This window comes from Neomonachus schauinslandi, chromosome X (genome assembly GCF_002201575.2).
Source record: "Neomonachus schauinslandi chromosome X, ASM220157v2, whole genome shotgun sequence".
NCBI classification, from domain to species: domain Eukaryota; kingdom Metazoa; phylum Chordata; class Mammalia; order Carnivora; family Phocidae; genus Neomonachus; species Neomonachus schauinslandi.
Window position 1 is genome coordinate 8,055,004 of NC_058419.1, and position 20,397 is coordinate 8,075,400.

The window sequence follows — 20,397 nt, forward strand, 5'->3', positions numbered from 1 at the left end:
ACAGAGGGTGTTTTTTCATTGCACCTTCCGCAGCCCCCAGCCACTTAATCGGCTTTGAGGCTGAAGAAGATCTGTAAGGTTGGCAGTGACTTTCTGCAGATCCCGGACCCTGGGCAGCAGCATCTCTGTAAGCCTCTGCTTGACTTGTCCCCTCTTTTTTCCTGCCAGGGCTTTGTCATTTGCCTGTATATTGATGTTCTAACAAATTTATTGAGCTATAATTGATCTAATTAATCCTCCCCGCTCCTTGTCCCTCAGCCCCGGGCAGCTAATGATCTGCTTTCTGTCACTATAGATTAGTTTACATTTTTAAGTTTTATATATAAATGGAATCTTACAGTATGTACTCTGTTTTGTCTGGCTTCTTTCACTCACGTTAATGGTTTTTGAGATTCACCAATGTTGCTGCAGGCATCAGATTTCATTACTTTGTATTACTGAAGAGCATTCCATTCTATGGAAATACCTTATTCACCCACGCACCCACTGATGGACATTTGCACTTGTTTCATGTCCAGTTTTGGTTATTACAAATAAAACTACTATGAAGATTCCTGCAAGTCTTTGTGGAGACATTTTTTCATTGCCCTTAAATAAATAATTAAAGAGTGCAATGGCTGGCTCTTTTTCGTGGCACCTCAAATGCGGCAGGCTGTTAGGACAAAGCTGAACATCTCTTTCCCAGTTCCTAGCTGCCAGAAAATCATTAAAGTGGACGATGAACACAAACTTTGTACCTTTTTTGAGACGTGTATGGCCACAGAAGTTGCTGTTGATGCTCTGGGAAGAATGGAAGGGTTCTGTGGTCTGAATCAGTGGTGGCAATGACAAACAAGGCTTCTGCAGGAAGCAGGGTGTCTTGACCCATGGCCATGACTGGCTGCTGCTGAGTAACAGGCATCCTGCTACAGACCAAGTAGGACTAGAGAAAGAAAGTGCAAGTCTGTCTGGGGTTGCTCTGTGGATGTCAATCTCAGTGTTTTCAATTTGGTCATTGTGAAAAAAGGGGAGAAGGACATTCCTGGACTCATGGATACTACTGTGCCTCATCACCTGGGGCCCAAAAGAGCTAGCAGAATCTGCAAACTTTTCAATGTCTTTAAAGAAGATGATGTCCACAAGTATGTTGTGAGAAAGGCCCTAAACAAAGAAGGTAAGAAACCTAGAACTAAAGCACCCAAGATTCAGCATCTTGTTACTCCACATGTCCTCCAACACAAGCATCAGTGTACTGCTCTGAAGAAACAGCATACTAAGAAAAATAAGGAAGAGGCTGCAGACTATACTAAACTTTTGGCCAAGAGAATGAAGGAGGCCAAAGAAAAATGCCAGCAACAGATTGCCAAGAGATGGAGGCAGTCCTCTCTGAGAGTTTCTACCTGAGTCTAGTCAAAAATGAGATTTTCTAAGAGTAACAATAGTGATTGTACCATTGTCTATGATTTCTAGTTGCTCTGCATCTTCACCAACACTTGTAATTGTCTTTTTAATTTTATCCATTCTTTTTTTTTTTTTTAAAGATTTTATTTATTTATTTGACACACAGAGAGAGACAGAGAGAGAAAGCACAAGCAGGTGGAGCGGCAGGCAGAGGGAGAGGGAGAGCAGGCTCCAGAAGAAGCAGGCTCCCTGAGGAGCAGGGAGCCTGATGCGGGGCTCGATCCCAGGACTCTGGGATCATGACCTGAGCCGAAGGCAGTCGCTTAACCAACTCAACCACCCAGGTGCCCCAATTTTATCCATTCTAATAGGAGAGAAGTAGGATGATCCACATCTCCATCAAGACTTAAAAATGGCCACATTAGCCTGGAGGGATTTTAGGTAAGATATACAAAATACTAGGTAATGGTGAAGGGTGAGAGAGAACAGAATAAATCATGGAATAGGGGTGGCTATGGGGAATGACTTAGAGAAAATACCCTTTCCTTGCCTTGTGAGCCTCCAGATTTGAATGCGGAGTGATGAGGAAAGTTAACAGGTCAGTGTGAGAATGCTCTTTAGAGGGTTAAAGAAAGCCCCTTTTGTCCAACCAGAGGAACATTAGCCTCCACAAAATCACCCCCACAGAGGTGTTAAGAGTGGTACTTTGTGATTTCGAAGCCATATCATGACGTCCCCAGTATCCGCCATGCTATGTTGATGTCCAAAGTGGTGCTCAGTGATGTCTAAGGCCCCCAAGCCACCATTGACTGGGTAGTGCTTAGCTGATCAATCAAACTGAAGAACTCTACTCCTCATTCCTTGGGAGGGTACATATAGGCAGGTCAGAGGCTCTGGGTTAGGCTGGTTCTTGCCTTCATCACGGCTAAGGTAACCAAGAAACCATAGGAGCCTGGAATAGTTATAACACAACTAACCCCAAGGACCAAAGGGAGGAAAACGAGAAAGACCCTCTGTCAACCGAGGTCCAGAGATGGTGTCAAGGTGAGATGACTTCAGGCAAGCTCTTCCTCTTCCCCTATTGACTTTGTCTCCCAAGTCCTTTACCCTATCCTTGCCTAGCACAAAGCTCCTCATTGATCCACACCCCTTTTCATGAAGCCCCCACCTTCCCATTTAGTTCTCATCCTCTTTCTCCAAACTAATGCCCTGGCCTCACTCTCTTGCCCTTCCAGGTGCCAAAAACAACCAGGAAGGCCAAAAGATCCCTTCAAGGGAACCTGAGAAAAGCAATCTCAAACATCTACCACTCATTAAAAAAAGCTGAAAAGAGCATGAAGCCAACAATATTCAACTGTTACCATATGCTGAATAGAAATGGCATCAAAGTAGGAGAAGAAATTAAAATAAGAGACAAGAACAAATGTCCCAGAACAAGAGACCCTGGAGAAACCCACCACTTCACATAACTTGGGCAGCCAGTAACTGAATAAAAAAGGCCAAAGACATTAGAAATACCTGTTGAGGGGCACCTGGGTGGCTCAGCCAGTTAAGCATCTGACTCTGGATTTAAGCTCAGGTCATGATCCCAGGGTCCTGAGATCAAGCCCCTAGTTGAGCTCTGTACTTGGTGGGTAGTCTGCTTCTCTCACTCACCCTCTCCCTCTGTCTCTCCCTTCTCTCTCTCTCTCTCTCAAATAAATCAATAAATCTTAAAAAAAAAAAAAAAAGAAACATCTGTTGAGTCTCCAGAGGTCTGGTTTCTGGGAAATGGCCAACCACATAGAAGCTGAATCTCATACCAGCAGGGTAAACTGATGGCTATGATTAAAATAAAAATCAAGTTGTGAAAAGATGAAATTCTGTGTGTCTCTGAATTCTCCGTTGGTGGGGAGGGAAGCAGGAGCTGAGACAGGTGTGTGAGAAAGGAGGGACGTGGTGTCCTGGATGGTTGGGGATCAGACCCTCAGGTCCACAGTTAGCCAGACATTAGGGATAAGGACCGAGCTTTAGAACTGAGCACTGAAGATAAACTCCCCTCCTGAACACTTTATCACAGGGGCAAGGAATATACGGATGTGGTGTTACTGCATTTGTTTGGGGTAGGGAACAACATTAGGGTCTAGATTGCCACAACCAAGATGTGAAGAGGGTTTGAGGTGTGGACAGTAACTGTGACTATATGATACTTTCCAAAAAAAAAAAAAAAGGCAAAACAAAGAAATCACTTCCTGGTCACCTGCCTCAGAGTGGGGTTCACTGTACCCACCACCATATGCTGTAAGCTAAAGGTGTTCAGAAATGCTCACCTTACTAAAAGTCACCATCAGCATTCCCAAGGACTAGAATAATGTTGGGAGGGAACAAATCCAATACTGATTAGTTTCCTTTCTTGCTAAGGAACTGGGGGTCGGGTGGTGGGAGTAGTCCACTCCCAGGGCAGGTGATTAAGAGGATCTTTGTCTGCAGAGTTTTAATACAACTATAAAACCCAGTAAAAGCTGGTCTTTTAATTATCACCACACCTCAACATTTCTAAATAACTACAGTAGTAAAACAGTCTTCCTCAATAAAGCCTTTTGTTAGTTCAATTCTAAACATTTTTGTGATTTAGGTTTCAGAAGCTCAGGTTTATTCTATAACTAAATAAAAAACTAAACTCGATTCAAAATGGCCAAAGGATTTTTGTATATATTTCTCCAAGAAGATATGCAAATGGCCAATAGGTGCACCAAAAAATGCTCAACATCATTAATCATTAGAGAAATGCAAATCACAATCACGAGATACCACTTCCTACCAGGAAGGCCACTGTGGAAAAAATTAAAACTAACAAGTGTTGGTAAGGATGTGGAAAACAGTTTGGTGGTTCCTTAAAAAGTAAATATAGAATTGGGGCGCCTGGGTGGCTCAGTCGTTGGGCGTCTGCCTTCGGCTCAGGTCATGATCCCAGGGTCCTGGGATCGAGCCCCGCATCGGGCTCCCCGCTCAGCGGGAGGCCTGCTTCTCCCTCTCCCACTCCCCCTGCTTGTGTTCCCTCTCTTACTGTCTGTCAAGTGAATAAATAAAATCTTAAAAAAAAAAGTAAATATAGAATTAACCATATGATCCAGCAATTCCTCTTCTATACCACTTAAAATTGAAAAGAGGTACTCAAACAAATACTTGTATGCCAGTGTTCATAGCTACATTATTCACAATAGCTAAAAGGTGAAAACAACACAAGTGTCCATCAGCAGATGACTGGCTAAATGAAACATGCTATCTATATCCATGCAATGGCATATTATTCAGCCATAGAAGGAATGAAGTCCTGATCCATGCTACAACATGGATAAACCTTGAAAACATTATGTCAAGTGAAAGAAGCCGGACACAAAAGGACAAACTATATAATTCCCCTTATATGAGGTACCCGGACGAGGCAAATTCATAGATACAGAAAGTAGAATAGAAATTACCCAGGGGTTGGAGGGAGGGCGGAGTGGGGAGTTCTTGCCCAATGGGTACAGAGCTTCTGTTTGGAATGATGAAAAAGTTCTGGAAATGCTTTGTGAATGAACTTAATGCTACTGAACTGTACACTTAGAAATGGGTAATGGGGGAATTTTACTTTATGTACATTTCACTGCAATAAAAATGCAAAAAGTTTGTAATATTCAAAACAGCTTATTTTTAGTATTTATCCTTTAAAAAAATCATTGTCTTCAGGGCGCCTGGGTGGCTCAGTCATTAAGCGTCTGCCTTCAGCTCAGGTCATGATCCTGGAGTCCCAGGATCGAGTCCCGCATCAGGCTCCCTGCTCAGCAGGGAGTCTGCTTCTCCCTCTGATCCTCCTCCCTCTCATGCTCTCTGTCTCTCATTCTTTCTCTCTCAAATAAATAAATAAAATCTTAAAAAATAAAATAAAAAATAAAAAAATAAAAAAATCATTGTCTTCTGCCGTGGAGTTCACTTGGAGAAGGCCCTATTGCACCGTTGGCCCCAACACAGGCTGGCAGTTACCACTGCTCCTTCCTATAGAAAGTTCCTAATGGTTTGGAACTGTTTTGAGATGACTTCCAAAGCACTTCCAGTCTATAATCCCAGAGGTCATGTATGTAATACACACATCCTACATTTAAATGGGAGATTCTAAATACATGATGGTAATCACAAAGACTGTAAAGGTAAAGACACACTGGATTAACTTGCTTAATGAGCTGCTAGGAAACACTGCAATACTTTTGGGTGCTGTAAGCTTTGTTAGGTGGGATGAGAGTAATATTTAGTCTAGGGCTAATTTTGCCCCACCCCGGCTGCAAACCCCTCTGCGTACACTACTTTGTGTTCTACAGAATACTCTGCACACTATCCTCAGCCCTGTTTGAGCCCGAGGGATTGTTCTTCCCAAACCTCTTGGGTAGCTCTTCCCTTGGCCTAAGGTAGTTTCCTCACACACATTTGCTAATCAGTAGTATGCTGCATCTGTAGATCCCTTAAGTTCTCTCTCTCTCCTTCTCCCATTCTCCACCCCCCTATCTCATTCCCCTCTGGTGCTCTGCCCCCTGAACTCCAGCCACCTTGATCTGCCCGGACCCCCAGCTCTATCCCTTCACCTTGGGGGAACCACCAGGATCTTACCAGGTTTCTTGTTTCTGTACCACAACCTGGAAACTCAGTCCAGGCCATAAGCTGGGTCCTCTTAAGCCTCACCTTGGACATCACTGTCCTTTATTAGCCAATGTCCCATGTCTTGAAAGCTGATGGTCAATATACTTTGATTTTTTAGTTGTTGCAAACAGGAAGGTAAAGAAGTTCTTGTTACTTCGTTTTTCTCAGAAGTGGAAGTCTTATCCTTTGTAATGGTTTTGAAAAGAACTAATTTACTGTAAAAAACCAAAACAAACAAAAGAAAACACACTTCCTGTCTGAATAACTTCGAATTGTTCTTATTTTACTACTGGGACATTGACTACAAGTATGCCTAGAGTTTGAAATAAACGATGTAGGGCGCCTGGGTGGCTCAGTCGTTAAGCATCTGCCTTCGGCTCAGGTCATGATCCCAGGGTCCTGGGATCCAGCCCCCTGTCTGACTCCCTGCTCAGTGGGGAGTCTGCTTCTCCCTCTCCCTCTGCCCCCCCTTCTCATGCTCTCTCTCTCACTCTCTCACACTCTCTCTTGCTCAAGTAAATAAAATCTTTAAAAAAAGATAGTAACAAACACATTGTAAACCACTTATTTACTGTTTACAGTATGTCAGATGTGATTTGTGCTAGGGTAGTTTTAATTTATGATTACTCATCTAATCCCCCCACATTCTGTGTGACTTGGATTTTATTGTCCTCATTTGGCAGAAGGATCAATTGAGATGCATAGATGTTATTTGCTCATAATCAAACAGCCAACATATGTGTGAATGCTTGGTTTTAAAGCCAGTTTTTTGCCCCCCCTCTCTGCTGAATGGAGAACTCCACTTGGTTGTTTTGGAACAACTCATTTGCAAGTTCCACCCTGGAATGGATGAGACGATCTTAAGCATATTAGAAGAATGACAACTGCATGAATACAGAACTTATAGGTTATTAACTACAGAAGAACTGGAGTGGTAGTCTGTGTAACACAATTCTCCACAGAAGGAAATTCTTTGAAGAGGTCACCCGGACTCCAAGTGAGATGAGCAAACCAATTCTATTAGCTGACAGCACACATCTAGCTGTGTGGATTTGGGCAAATGTCTTCATCTTTCTATGCCTAGCTTTCCTGTGTGTAAACCAGGGCATCTCAAATACTTCCATAAATTGATATGAAAATGAAATAACAGTGCACTTATTATTGGACTGGCAAAAATCAGAAAGCTGGATACTATTAAAACCTGGTTGACTTGTTGGGACATTGCACTGTTGATAGGAAGGCATATGGACTGGTACAGCCATTATCGAGAGTGATCCAACTCTAGTCAATTAAATACATGCAAACCTTACAACTCCATCATTCTCTGTATGGGGATTTCTCCCAGAGAAATTTTCACACAGCTCCATAAATTCTATGTAATGTCTACATTATAGATGAAAAATATAACAGCATGGTAAGAACCACACACATTGCTGAGGCTTATATCTGAAATCATTCCCTGGTGACATCAGAAACTCCTTCCAGTTTCACATTCTAATTGCTTAATATAGCAAGATACTTAAGATATTTATATGCTTTTGGACAGACATTTTATAAATTGTTTTAGAGTGTGGAATATTTAATTTGATGTTAACTTTCGTTTTGAAAAAAATTTTTTTAAAGAGTAAAAGACCTTTTTATCAAATCAACTGAAAACTCTTCCAGAGTACCCACATAATACCAGGGCCTCGCCTAAGCTTTACAGATATGGAGATACATAAGGTAGAGTCCCTGACTTCAAGAAGCCTGCACGACCTCAGAAAACATTTTAGAAAAAAACTAAAACATGGAGTTTTTTCACCCATCAGCATAAAAAGAGAAGCTCAGTTCAGATTTTAAGTCAATGATATGGTATCTTTTATCTAGACTGTGGCTCTCTAATTAAATCTTTCTGGCACTTTAACTCCAGGGAAACCCAGTTGATAATTCAAAGTCAGTCATTGAATGTGATTTAAAATCAATAAGAGTGAAAGACATCCTGGGTGTGCTGTCCTTTCAAAGGAAGTGGGAGCACTTTCATGCCTTGTTTGTAGAAAATCGATTATCTCAAGCAGCTAGCAGGCTGATATGGACAGAGAGAGCTTATGTCTAGGGATAGGCCAATGTTATTATTCCTGATCTGCATATATTATAACCGTTTGACACTATCGCACTTTAATGCTCTGTTGTAGGACTTGCTGAAATGCTTGCTGTTGTAGTGGAAGGTTACAGATTTCTATGCCTCAAGAGCTGAGGCTGACCAAAAGCAAATGTTAAGAGTGCTTTGTTTCCCAAAAGAACTCAAGTATATACTTAAATACGCATGGATACTTTGTCATATTCCACAAAGAAATGACGATACTTGGAGTTAAAAAAGGATCCAAGGATATGTAGGGATAAAAAAGAAAAAAAAAAAAACATAAATAAGAAGCCATGAACAGAGAGAGAATATATCCAAATAGAACAACAATAACAAAAAGATCAGTATCAAATGGGTGTAATTCCCCTTGAAAAGGATAGCATATTTGACATGTCATTTCCTATTGCAAAAGCTGTTTTTGCTCCTTAGCATTTACAAAGTATAGTGCAAACTCTTTAGACTTAACAGGAAAGATCCCCTATGAACAGGCTTCAACTTATCTTTCTAGCCATATCCATAACAACCTCTATTCAAGCAACCTATGCTCCAGAAAAGTTGACTAATGCAATGATTTCCCTAAGACCCCCGTTTTCCCTCTTCATCTATATCCATGCTATCCTCTGTGACCCCAAATCTAACATTCCTTAAAGCCCAGACTAACAGCTACCCCCCCAGAGTCCTTTTCTCAATTACCCCATTATTAGTTTTTTTTTTTAATTCTCTCTACTCATTTATTTTACTATTTACTACATGCTGCCTATATGATAGTTATTTGAATATGTGGCTAGTCAGAAAAACATGCTAGAGGGGTAGATTTATTAAAAATCAACACTGTGATGTAAATTATTATCGGAAGTAGAGTTATCTAGGAGTATAAGGGGGAGAGAGAATCACTCTATTCTGCAAACTACATTTAAGAGTCTGTTTTGAGGGGCACTTGGGTGGCTCAGTTGGTTAAGTGACTGCCTTCAGCTCAGGTCATGATCCTGGAGTCATAGGATCGAGTCCCGCATCAGGCTCCCTGCTCAGCGGGGAGTCTGCTTCTCCCTCTGACCCTCCCCCCTCTTATGTGCTCTCTCTCTCTCACTCTCTCTCTCAAATAAATAAATAAGATCTTTAAAAAAAAGAAATCTATGGGCACCTGGGTGGCTCAGTTGGTTGGGCGACTGCCTTCGGCTCAGGTCATGATCCTGGAGTCCCGGGATCGAGTGCCGCATCGGACTCCCTGCTCGGCGGGGAGTCTGCTTCTCCCTCTGACCCTCCCCCCTCTCATGTGCTTGCTCTCTCTCATACTCTCTCTCAAATAAATAAATAAAATCTTTAAAAAAAAAAAAAGAAATCTGTTTTGAAAATGTAATAAAAAAAACATAGACAAACTGGTGTGTGGGTAGGAGTTGGAAGTTATTAATTAATTAATATTGAAATATAGTTGACATAGAAGAAGTTGAAGCTATTTAAATCAGAGGTTTCTTTACCAGAAGTAAGGAAGAACTCCATGTCCTTGTATTAACAGCACTCCTTTGCAGAAACCAAGGGCAGAAGCCAACAAAGTGCTCATGGACACACAATGAGAGCGCCATACTGCTGGCTCTGAGGCTTTTTTCAGCAGAGGTCAAGAGGAGCTTGTGTGCTGAGAGTGATAACACCTCTCTGCAGGACTCCATCCAACCATCATCAGGGATCAAGTGGGAGCCCCAGAATTCTAACTGTTCCTGGCAAGGCCCCTCACCCCAGTGCCTTTCCTACAGGCTTGTCACCTCTTCCTGCCTGTGATTATCATGATTAAATTTCATCCTACCTTCTCTTCAACTAAGGGTGTTGGGAAACTGGATATCCACATGCAAAAGAATAAAATTAGACCCTTATCTTATACCACACACGACAAGAAACTCAAAATTGACTAAAGATTTAAATGGAAGACATGAAACTATAAAACTCCTAGAAGAAAGCATAGGAGAAAAACTTCATAATGTTGGTCTTGGCAAAGATTTTTTTGTATGTGACACCAAAAGCAAAGAAACAACAAAATGAAAAGGCAACCTGCAGAATGGGAGAAAATATTTGCAAGTCATATATCTCAGGAGGGGTTAATATCCAAAATATATAAATAACTCATATAACTCAATAGCAAAAAAACAAAAACAAGAAAAAAAATCCAATTTTAAAATGAGCAAAGGACCTGAGTAAACATTTTCCAAAGGAGACATACAAATGGCCAACAGGTACATGAAAAGATGTTCAATATGACTAGTCATCTGGAAAATGCAAATCAAAACCACAATGAGATATCACATCACACTTGTTAGAATGGCTGTTATTAAAAGGACAACAGCTAACAAATGTTAGTAAGAATGTGGAGAAAAAGTAACCCTTGTGTGCTGTTGGTGAGCATGTAAATTCTTACAGCCATTGTGGGAAACAATATGGAGGTTCCTCAAGAATTAAAAATAGAACTACCGTATGATCCAGCAATTCCACTTCTGGGTATGTATCTGAAGGAAATGAAATCCTGATCTTGAAGAGATATCTGAACTCCCATGTTTATTGCAACATTATTCACAATAGCCAAGATACGGAAATACCCTATGTTTGTCAACAGATGAATAAAGATGTTCTATATATAAATATATTTATATATGTTATATATTATATGTATTAATTATATATGTTATATATATTCTATATGTGATATATATTTATATATATGTTTATACATGTATACATGCACATATAATGGGATATCATTCAGCCATCAGAAAGAAGGAAATCCTGCCATTTGCAACAACATGGGTGGAACTTGAGGGCATTATTCTAAGTAAAATAAGTCAGAGAAAGACAAATACTGTATGATATCACTTATATGTGGAATCTAAAAATCCCAAACTCATGGAAACAGAGAGTGGAGTGGTGGTTGCCAGGGGTTAGGGGTGTGGGAAATGGGGAGATGTTGGTCAAAGGGTATAAACTTCAGGTGTAAGATAAACAAATTCTGGAAATCCAATGTACAGTATGGTGATTATACTTAATAGTATTGCATTATATACTTGAAAGCTGCTAAGAGACTAGATCTTACAACACGGGTGAACTTCAAGGGCATTATGCTAAACGAAATAAGACAGAGAAAGACAAATACTGTATGATCTCTCTTACATGTAGAATCTAAACAAACAAACCAAGCTCATCGATACAGAGAAAAGGTTGGTGTTGCCAGAGGCATGGCACGGGGGATAAGAGAAATAGATGAAGGGGGCCAAAAGGTAAAAATAAATAAATAAATAAATAAATAAATAAATAAATAAATAGTTCTTAGCAACAAAAAGAAATGGGTAATTATGTAACATGATGTAGGTGCTAGCTAAGACTATAGTAATAATTTTGCAATATATACTTGTATCAAATTAATACTATCTATACCTTAAATTTACACAATGCTATATATCAATTATATCTCAATAAAGCTGGAAAAAAATTTAAAAACTGACCAAAAGATGTAGGAAACGATGCTCAATGTCACTAATTATGAGAGAAATGAGAATCAAAACCACAATGAAGTATCACCTCATACCTGCAAGGATGGCCATCTTAGATAGATAATTATATAAATATATACATACACATCTCAAACAGAAAATAAAAGATGTTGGCAAGAATGTGGGAAAATTGGAACCCTTGTGTACAGTTGGTGGGAGTGTAAGTTGGTGCAGCCACTATGGAAAACAGGAGAACAATATGGAGGTTACCCCCAAAATTAAAAATAGAACTATCATATGATTCAGCAGTCCAACTTCTGGGTATTTAACCAAAATAACTGAAATCAGGATCTCAAAAAGACATTTGCATTCCCATGCTCCTTGTAACATTATTCCCAATAGAGCAGAGGTGGAAACAATCTGAAGGTCCATGGATGAATGGCCAACAGACACATGAAAAAGTGCTCAACATCACTCGGTATCAGGGAAATACAAATCAAAACCTCAATGAGATACCACCTCACACCAGTCAGAATGGCTAAAATTAACAAGTCAGGAAACAACAGATGTTGGCGAGGATGCGGAGAAAGGGGAACCCTCCTACACCGTTGATGGGAATGCTAGCTGGTGCAGCCACTCTGGAAAACAGTATGGAGGTTTCTCAAAAAGTTGAAAACAGAGCTACCCTACGACCCAGCAATTGCACTACTGGGTTTTTACCCCAAAGATACAAATGTAGTGATCCGAAGGGGTACGTGCACCCCAATGTTTATAACAGCAATGTCCACAATAGCCAAACTATGGAAAGAGCCAAGATGTCCATCAACAGATGAATGGATAAAGAAAATGTGGTGTATATATACAATATACATAATAGAATATTATGCAGCCATCAAAAAACGAAACCTTGCCATTTGCAACAAGGTGGATGGAACTAGAGGGTATTATGCTAAGTGAAATAAGTCAATCAGAGAAAGACAAGTATCATGATCTCACTGATATGAGGAATTCTTCATCTCAGGAAACAAACTGAGGGTTGCTGGAGTGGTGGGGGGTGGGAGGGATGGGGTGGCTGGGTGATGGACATTGGGGAGGGTATGTGCTATGGTGAGCTCTGTGAATTGTGTAAGCCTGATGAATCACAGACCTGTACCTCTGAAACAAATAATACATTATATGTTAAAAAAAAAAAAAAAGAAGATAGCAGGAAGGGAAAAATGAAAGGGGGGAATCGGAGGGGGAGACAAACCATGAGAGACTATGGACTCTGAGAAACAAAATGAGGGTTTTAGAGGGGAGGGGGCTGGGGGGGGATGGGTTAGCCCGGTGTTGGGTATTAAGGAGGGCACGTATTGAATGGAGCACTGGGTGTTATACACAAACAATGAATCATGGAACACTACATCAAAAACTAATGATGTAATGTATGGTGAGTAACATAACATAATAAAATTAAATTAAAAAAAAAATAAAGGACAAGATAGCTTGAAAAAAAAAATAAAGGTCCATGGATGGATGACTGGGTGAAGAAAGTGTGGTATATGCGTACACTGGAATATAATTCAGCTTTTAAAAAGAAGGAAATCCTGTCATATGCTACAATATGGATGAGGACATTATACTAAGTGAAATAAGCCATTCACAGAAGGACAAATACCTCATATAAGTGGAATCATATAGTAATTCAAGTAGTCAAACTCATAGAAGAAAGTAAGAATGGTGGTCACCGGGAACTGGGGGTATTTGTGAAATGGGAAGTTGATGCTCAAGAAGTATAGAGTTTCACAATGAACACTGGGTGTTATACGCAAACAATGAATCATGGAACACTATATTAAAAACTAATGAAGTACTGTATGGTGACTAACATAATAAAAAAAATTCCCCCCCCCCAAAATTAAAAGAAAATGGGTGAAGGGAAAAGAAAAAAAGTATAGAGTTGCAGCCATGCAAGATGAAAAAGTTCTCAAAGTCTGTTGTACAACAAGGGGCAAATAGTAAACAAGACTGTATAGAACACTTAAAATTTTGTTAAGAGGTTAGATTTCATGTTCTATATTTTTACCACAATAAAAAATAGATTTCATCTTGTTTTTATATATGATTTATATTTGCTGCCAGTTCCCATTAGAACCCGAGTCCTGAGTCATTCATTCTTTCTCTCCTGGACTCTAAAATCCATATTACATCTTTCTTTTCTATTTCTCCTACCTCCCCTCAACTCCTGAAACTCATTTGCTGGATCCTCTGGAAATTATCATCAACAATATACATCCCATCATTTGAAAAAGATCTCATCTTTTCACAACATGGACCCCATTGTCCCTCTTTTACAGACTCCTGACTCCCTGCAACTCTCTCCGACTCTACTCCTGCCCTAATTCTGGACAATTTCAACATTAACACAGATGGTTCTACCAGTCATCTGTCTTCTCAGTTCCTTTTCCTTTCCTCCAGTGAACTTGTTTTTCACTTCCTTATAATCAGTCACTCCCATGGCCACATCCTAGACTTTATCATTTCCAGTAACCACAACTCCTCCAGGATCCCATTTCTTGACCATAGCCTTCTCACTTTCCAACTCGCTCTCTTTAGTACCACATCTAAAACATTTTTGACCACCTTCTAGCATCTCTAATACATTGAACTTATATCCTTTTGATTTCTGTCACCCACTTATACCCTCAGATTCCTCCTTATCCAGATTATATTATATAGTCAATTATCAGAATCATTAATTGCATGCATGCCTCTTTCTAGCTGCACTATTGTACTTATTTGAGTTAATCATAACCGTGATATGTTAATATTTCAGAAGTTTGGCTATTAGATCAGTAGTACATGAACTAAAGCATTGTGAATGTATTAGAGGGGGCACCCTTGAGTTATGGGAATGGAATTGACAGGACCTGTTGACAATGGATTAGAGAGGGCAAGGAACTAAGAATGGCTTCTATATCTCTCCAGGGAGATGGAGTATAGCTAGTGGAGATATTAACTGGTTTAGGCTAATACAAGGAGGGACACGTGTATGGGAGAAGATAATTAAGTTGCTTCCAGTCCTACCCGAGTTTTCATTGCCACTGTGTCACCCAAGTGGAGATGTCCAGGTAGTAGTAGAAAAATGTGGTCTCAGAATTCAGAAGAAAACTCAGAATAGGAGTTATTGAAGTATGGTAAGAAGTTAAGTCCATGTGAGTGAAAGTAATCATTCAAGGGAAACCACATAAAACAAAACAGAACGTAAAAAGAAACTGCATCAAGAACAAAATAAAACCTGCTTTGGGAATGTTTGGTTTATTTTTGTTTTTACTATTTTTTGGTGTCCATCACAGTGTGTAATCAACATACTATTATCTAACTCTCCCCCCAAAGAAGGAAATTATAGAAAAAGAGATACATTTATCTCTATAATAACAAGTTATATAATTCTTCTAAAATACATTTTGCATAGTTCCAAAGGGATGCATTATTAGAAAAAAATGTTTTCTGATGAGAATCTGACCTATTATGATAAGAAAATACATAGCTTTATTTTATTCTCATATATTTTGGTCCTAAGGACTTTTCCCCCTACAATTTAAGATCCATTGTAAACATTCAACTATTTATGTTAGGCTCTCTGTAAACAAACCCCTTCCCAAATATTGGGTCAAAATGCTTGAACTATTCTGATTCTCATATAAACCCAGCATCAGAAGAGGTTATGTCTCTACTGGAAGAAAGGGAGATTTATCAGAAATCAGCAAATGCTCATTAAATCCTAAAAGATTAAACATGCAGGCTGGGGCTCAGTAGCTGTGCTTGGTCATTTTCCCGTTTGCTTTCAGAAACATTCTTCATTCAAATATAGCATCATCATTCCTGTAACAAGAACAATGCCATTTCCTGAAGTTATCCTGAAAGTCAAAGGCAAAATTGGGTTATAAACTTGGCCCAGCTTTTTCTTAGCCATGTGATGTTCACAAGTCACTTGACCTCTCTAGGACTCAGTTTCCTTATATAAAATATTTTAAAATACCTAATATAATTATCAAGAGGATAATTATAAATAATATAAAAGACTGTTGAATAACATGTAAGGTATTAATTCTCTCCAATGTAGTTCCTTGAAACAGGAGTTTTTCTTTCTTGTGCTTGCTGATGTAAATGCCCAAAGGAGGTATTCAACAAATATTTCTTGGACCAATTGATTAATTTGACTTTATCTGACTTTAAAATCCTTCAAACTGCATGCTAAATAAAAAGCAAAAAATAAGACATATGGAAAAACATTCACATCAAGAAAAATGGGCAAAAATACTTCATAGAGGCCACAAGATCACAATAAGGTAGTTGTTTGAATGGGAAACATCAAATCAGAACAAGTAGAAAGAAAATCTTGAAATACAAATGAGGTGAAACTCCCCATGCCATAAATTCTAGTCATCTCGATTTTAAAATGAGCTTACAGTAAGAAACAAAAATAAAATATTTTCCCGAGAGGTAGGATTTTTTAACAATTCTTTTTAATGCGTTCTTAGGTGTATTTTCCAAGTTCTGTACTTTCTTCATTTGCTTTCACAAGCTAAGAAACTGGTTTTGCCATTATCAAGTATTTCTTACCTCTCAACTATACCACCTGTGATTGCTGTGCAGCAGATGGTTTTTAATTTGGGAGGCTTAGGTACTGGGGAATTTTTTCATTAGTGAATGTTGCAAATAGGCCTATTTTTAAATTATCTGTGTATCAGACTGGAGATAATCAACATCATTTTATAAAGATCTTTTACTTTCCATAAATTTGTTTTCCCCTTGCTTTTGTTTAAATGTTAACTGCCTGTCCTTTTTAACAGGTTTATCTGTTTTAGTGGTTCAGATATGTTTCCCCTGAGTTCATTTTAATTTTTCCTCTTCCCTTGAAGTATACTACACTTTCTCGGTGTTACTTTTTTTATAGACAACATATAGCTGGGTCTTTTTTTTATCCACTATGTTGGTATCTGTCTTTTAATTGGTGTATTTAGACTATTTATATTTAAAGTGATTATTGTTATATTTGATTAATACCTACCATGTTTGTAACTGTTTTCATTAGTTGCACTTGTTTTTTCCCCCCTTCCCATCTTGTTCTTCCTTCTCTGGTTTAGTGGAACATTTTATATGATTCCATTTTCTTTCCTCTCTTACCATATCAATTATACTTTTAAAAAATTGTTTTAGTTTTTACCCAAGAGTTTAGAATATAAATTTACAACTGATCCAAGTCAACTTTCAAATAACATTCTATCACTTCATGGATATGAAGGTCACATAATAGAATGTTCTCAATTCCTCCCTCCTGTCCCTTATAACATTGCAGCCTTTTATTTCACTTATCCATATGCTGTAATGACCTAATATGTTGTTGGATTATTACTTTGGACAGTTATAAAATAGATCAATTAAGAATAAGTAGAATAAAAAATTTATTTTACCTTCATATATTCTTAAACTGCCTTAAAATACTTCTAGAAAATTCTATTTTATCAGTTTGAGTAGGCATCTGGTATGGTTATAACAGAGCTCTGGATCTCATTGTCTGTGTTTCTCTTGATTCCACACTCCTTCTAGTTCTGGCTTCATCCTCAGGTTGGCTTTCTTCATACTCATGAGATAGTTGTGACTTGCAGCTTGGGCTATATAATTTTTTGTGAATTGCAAGGAGAGAAGATGTCCTACTTCCTGTAATACAAAACGTGTCTTAAGTTTATTTCTGATTACTCTTAAACTCAATCACTCTGTTCAGGGAGTATTTCCATCACCTGATCCAGTTGAGCTTGGACTAGTGCCTATCCCTGTGTAATGTAGGGTGTAATTTCTCAATTGTCTTAGTTTAGTATTCCTCCATGGGAGTGCTACTACTGGCCATCTCTGAACTAATCGCTGATTGGCCTAGGCCTGAATTAGGGGCCAGCACCTGAATTAATCACCAAGGACAGAAGGTAGAATTATCCTCTAGACTGTAGACCAATCAGAGTCTACTCCTGGAGTAAGGGGTTAATCCATTCCAAACCGTGTGAATGCTATACAATTGGGAACAGGTGAAATTAATGTTACAGAAGCAACTACAACATTCAATGCCTAGACAAGGTGCCACAAGCTTTTTATATGCAAAAAGTTATGAATATGGAAAAGACAAACACAAAATGAGAAACAGCAACAGACGTAATCAAGAAATTCACCAAAGAAGAAATACCAGTGATCAACATCAATAAAATATGAAAAAATATTTTCTCACTAGAAATCAAATATACATATATATGTTTTAAAGTGAGATTACTTTTTCACATATCATATTTGCAAACATGAATACTACTGTTCCAATAAAGGGTTGGCAAGTACGTGAGGAAAATGGCATTCTCATCTATTTTCAGTCGGACTATGAATTGGCATTAAAAACTCTTCTGAAGGGCAGTTGCCAATTGATATAAAAAGCCTTAAAAAGAACGTACATTTTTTACTTAGCATTTCAACTTTTAGGCATGTAATCTAAAAACATTACCAAAGAGTTTGCAAGCATATATGCATATATTTCTCCACAGCAGCATTGTTTATAATAGCAATGATTGTAAAGACACCTAAAAATCCACAATTAAGCACATTAAGGTTTTTTTATGTTCTAGACGCTGCTAGATGTTAGGGACGCTACAATGAACAAGACACGCATGGTCCCTATCTTCATGAAACTTGCATCCAATATGAAGTTATTCAAGAATCTGAAGGCTATAGCAATCATTAGAAAAGATTACAGATATATATTTGTTGACATGGAAATATTTTCCCAAAATATTGTGTTGAAAGGAAGACTACAATACAGCATGTAGAGTGTGATTCAATTTCTACAAAATAAAGTATATTCATTTACATGTATGTACCCATCTAATTATATATATTGTCTACATTATAAACATTTAAGGTAGAACAATAAGCTCCGAAATATTAACAGTACATATTTCTGAGATGGCATTATCAGCACTTTCTAATTTTATTATTTTATAGCTTTTCTTGAATTTCCAGATTATTTCGCACTGAGTATATATTTATAATTCGAAAACAATAAAGCTATTTCCAAGCAGCGTAATACAGCCATTAAATTAACATATTCCCAGGTGTCCCTTCAAGTTCTGACCTCTTTATATCTGCAGGGCCATCTTTCCTCCCAATTCCCCCATCCTACCTTAAATTGTAGTCATATTCTACACATGTACTCCCGAAGAACCAGTGTTTTCTTGGGACTCAGTGCCTTTGCGAATTCTCCCCCCTCGCTTTGTCTGGAAAACACTTTCCCACCCTCTCACTTGTTTACCTACTTCTGGCGGTTGAGGATTCACCTCAGGTGTCTTTACGTAAAAGCACCCTTCCCTATCTCCTTGCCTTCCGACTATGACAAATGCCTCTTCTCTTTACCACCACAGCACAGTACAGTTTGTGTACTGTGAACCAATTCATCATGTAAATGGAAAATAAATTTAATATTACTTTCCTCCCTTTCCTGCCGGCTGTCTCTCACCAGCAGCTCATCTCGTTCTACTCTCCTCCTCGCTCACCTGGATCCATTTGCACCAGCCTCATTGCTTTTTCAGAAGCACACAGACAATACCAATTTAGGGCTTTTGTCCTGGCTGTTTCTTCTGCCTAGAATTTATTCCCAAGATACCAGCAAAGTCATTCCCTCACTTTTTAAAGTCTTTGCTTAAATGCCCTAGATTAATAAGTCCTTCCCTTACTGCCCTCTGGGCGGGGGTGGAATTCCCCATTTCTCATCACCCGTAACTTTCTCTGTATGTGGTATCATTGAACTATTTGGTTGTTTCTGTTTCCTTTCTATCTTCCTTGACTAGAGGATAAGCCCCGTGAGGATAGGGGTCTATGTCTTTTGGTTTCGGATGTGTCCCTTGTACCCACAACTGTGCCTGAAACACAGTAGGGGTTTAATTAATATCTGTTAAATAGGAATAAACATTAAACAGCAGAATTCCTGTTCATTTTTACCGTCAAGTAAAAACATCTAGATTTATGTTAGAAGGAGCTTTATTCGAAAAGACCACAGCAATAGGGAGAATGCTCGGCCACAAGTTCTGCGAGTGTCTCAAAATTGAACAGAGAAAGGTGTTTTTTTTACTTTGAATACAAAGTTGTTCTTGTATGCTATTATAGCTACCAGTAGAAATTCACTCACATATATTGATTACAACATTCATCCACAGTAACTTCTATTTTAGAGAAAACTGGGAGGTGGATAATTGTGAACTTTCTGTCATACACCAGTATTTTGTAGCAGATCACCAGAGCTTATGAATATACATCTTACAATTTTTATAGCCGTAACTATCTCTTATAGTACAACTTTTCAGTGAGGCAAAAATGAACACATTCATTAATAGGCCCAAATACATATAGCTTTAAAAGTATGCTTAGTAATTAACATTTCAATATTTATCTTATTTAAAAATGATCTACTTATTTAATAAATATTCATTAATTAATTTAGCATAACTCTGAGGTTTTAATTTACCAGAAGATTTTGAAAACTGTTTTCAAGTTGACATATTACAAAACATAATTAGTGTTAAAATAGTTTGTCAGGATAATGATTTAATTTGGTTAAATACACATTTCCATTTTTTATAATCTTAAATATTTAATAGATGTAGTGTTAGTTTATTCAATCAGTAAACCTGTATAAGTTTAGGAAGAATATTACAAATAGAACAAAAAAGTCTGCTTATATTTTATCTAAACTTGATAACTCAG

General features: G+C 38.3%; 1 pseudogene; it reads left to right on the plus strand.

Moving 5' to 3' along the window:
* Window positions 1-642: 642 nt before the first annotated feature.
* LOC110575793 lies at window positions 643-1,383 on the plus strand (annotated as a pseudogene).
* Window positions 1,384-20,397: the final 19,014 nt, after the last annotated feature.